Below are 2,971 nucleotides of genomic sequence, written 5' to 3'. Positions count from 1 at the left end.
AGGATGACAGGCATGCATGACGAGCTCCGGGCACGACAAACACACGCACACGCAGAAGACCAGGCGACGCAACACACCTACTGCCCACACACGAATAAACACAGACACCGCGACTCACAGAATATGGTGCACAAGGACACAAAGAGCCTTTAATACACCACAACACTCTGCTGTTAATTTTCTCCAAGCAATGAAAAAGAGCTGACACAAATATAATCACACCCACAAACACACACACACACACACACACACACACACACACACACACACACACACACACACACACACACACACACACACACACACACACACCATAAACATATTTCAGGGTCCCGGGGCTCCTTTATGCCTTTTTTTTTCTCAGTCTCTCAGACTGCTAAACATGCCTACACACAAAGAACATACTGTACCAGCGCTGAGGGCTGGCTAGACATGCAGGCAAAAAAAAGAAAAAAAGAAAAAAAAGAAAAAAAAAAAAAGAAAAGTAAAGGAGGAGAGGAAGAGGAGGAAAAGGAGTGGAGGAGGAGGAGGAGAAGGAGTGGAGGAGGAGGAGGAGGAGTGACACTGGCATAGCACTTGTCAATTTTAGGGTTATAAAGTTTAACAAACAACCTGAGAAAAGAAGGAAAACTTCCATTCGAATGTGTACACAAAATACCGCGAGGAAAAATACATTTTTAATTGCCAAAGTAAATTTACATATTTGGTGTTTGTTTGTTGAGTGTTTGTGGCAAAGCTCAGAGAGAGAAAAAGAAAGAAGTAAAAACAATAAAATAAAATAAAAGAAGTTGGGAGGGAGGAGGGGGGAGCTACATGTGCATCCAATGAACAGCAAATACTTTTTCCTATATAAATGTTCGCTAAAATTCAACCATGATGTCACCGTGAACCCGTCGTGAACCCGACTCTGTCAACCACCATTACCGTCTCTCTGCTCCCACTTTACCTCACGACATCTCCATCCACGTCCACTGTCTCCTTCTTCTTCTTCTTCTTCTTCTCCTTCTTCTTCTTCTTCTTCTTCTTCTTCTTCTTCTTCTTCTTCTTCTTCTTCTTCTTCTTCTTCTTCTTCTTCTTCTTCTTCTTCTTCTTCTTCTTCTTCTTTTTGTATATTTCGCCACACAATGTTGTCTGGCTGCATTTTTCTTTTCAACACAAACTGCATGTGTGCCCTCCTTCCTCCTCCTTCCTCCTCCTCCTCGTCCTCTTCCTCCATGGATGTAAACCCCCCAAAAACACACACACAAACAGCTCACAGCCATTTGGAAAGTCTCCTGGCATAACAAGGACAGTTTTAATCAGAACAAGCTGGCATATTTTGGCCAAGACTTGCACTTATGGTAATTCAATCAGAAAGAAAAAAGGGGGAAGATGGGGGGTGAAAAAGGGGCACACGGGAGACTGGGAAATAAGAAAAACAGAGGGAGGAAAAAGGAGACAGTGGGCGGATGGGAAGGTGAGGTAGGGGCTGACTGGTTCGAAGGGGTTTGATCCACATGTGGAAGTGATTGTCTAATTACGGCAGATATGTATAAGTGTTACTGCCTGCGGGACAGACGGTGATTGGAGGGCGCAGCGCCGTGAAAATGAGATGATTGGATGAGGGGGGGAATTAAGACGGGTAATTGGAGGAGGAGAAGGATAAAAACATCATGGTAGCTCCTGCATCATTTCCCTCTCTCCTTCATCTTCCAACTTTCTTCCAAATCGAGTACTGCCATCACGACAGCTGCTGGAGGCGGCCTGCACGTTAAACCTCAGATGAGACCGTCCATAAAGACTGACTATGTGTTCGACTGTCCTATGATTGCCTGGTAACTACTAGCTACAACCAGATATTATAAACCAGATTTAACTTGTCAATCAGAGAGCTTAAAGAGGTGGATTTTGTTACCCGAAGACTAAGAACTAAGTTTCCTGTTTTCCCTGTTTCTTGTCTTTAAAGCTGCCAGCTGTGGATTCATGTTTAACACACAGACGTGATCATCAATTTTCTCATCTGTCTCTTGGCAAGAAACTCATAATAAATAGAGTAAACCTTCTGTGATCACCTTGAGATCACTTCTCATCAGTCTAAATCATGTCATAGTTTGCATTAATTATGCATCGGAGGTTTCTTCCTGTTAAAAGAAAGTTTTTCCTTCCTCCTATTGGAGGTTTTCTCCCTTTTAAATGGCTTTTTTCCTTCTAGCTTATGTGGGAATTGTTGAATTGTTTGGTTTCTCTGTATAATGTTGTAACTTCTATGTTTTAAGGGCTTTACTGTGTTAAGTGAACCTGAAATAACCTGGGCTGTGATTTGGCGTTACATAAATAAAATTCAATTGAACAAAAATTTTGAGAAGTAATGTGAAACTACCATTATGTTTGGATACTGTAAACACATACAGCTATCGGTCTCGAGTTTAATATATATATATTTTATTTTTTTTAAATTTATTTTATTTTTTTAATACAATTTTTTGATTTAAGTTAAATTGCTAGTTTTCAGATCAATTTACTAAAGTTACACAAGATTTCTTTATGTTCTCATCCCAAATCGTTTTTTGACCCTGAAACTGAACTAAATGTGTTAAATGGCTTGGATACAGCGGGGATGGAGCTGCGCCTCTCAGGATAATGTGGCACCTCTTCACAAGCAGGTGCTTGTCAACAGATCTCAGCAGATCTTGGCTGCTGAGTGCGAAGCCTGTCTGCCTGTCAGAGAGTGTAAATGCCCTCTGGAGGGTAAACCGGGACAGACATACACTGGTGCTGCTGTCATGGTGCTAAACTTTGTTTTCCTCGTGCTGGTTATCAGGAGACTGATACAGTTTCTGGATGTTGCTTTTTGTGTCCTACTGCTGTCATATGTTTTCTCTCTATGTTATTGTCAGAAGCTGTTGTCCCTCCACGTCCCTCTGATTTCCATCCCGGGCAGCTTTACATATATTTTTCCTGAATTTAAGCAATTTGCTGCACAAAGTGTCAA

At 41.6% G+C, this 2,971-nt stretch overlaps 1 protein-coding gene across 1 annotated transcript in view; it reads right to left on the bottom strand.

Moving 5' to 3' along the window:
* The window catches only part of LOC138626943 (retinoic acid receptor gamma-A-like), a 37,441-nt gene extending 36,340 nt beyond the window's left edge, over positions 1–1,101 (bottom strand). The window contains exon 1 of the mRNA XM_069708963.1: positions 947–1,101. The gene's annotated coding sequence lies outside the window, so the exon portion shown is untranslated. The remainder of the gene's footprint in view (positions 1–946) is intronic.
* Positions 1,102–2,971: the final 1,870 nt, after the last annotated feature.

This window comes from Brachyistius frenatus, unplaced genomic scaffold (assembly GCF_029030835.1).
Source record: "Brachyistius frenatus isolate BFR_SWC_R1_liver_20210118 unplaced genomic scaffold, ASM2903083v1 Contig_4, whole genome shotgun sequence".
Lineage (NCBI taxonomy): Eukaryota > Metazoa > Chordata > Actinopteri > Embiotocidae > Brachyistius > Brachyistius frenatus.
Note: the sequence above shows the minus strand (reverse complement) of the source record. Positions and strands in the feature narration are given on the sequence as shown.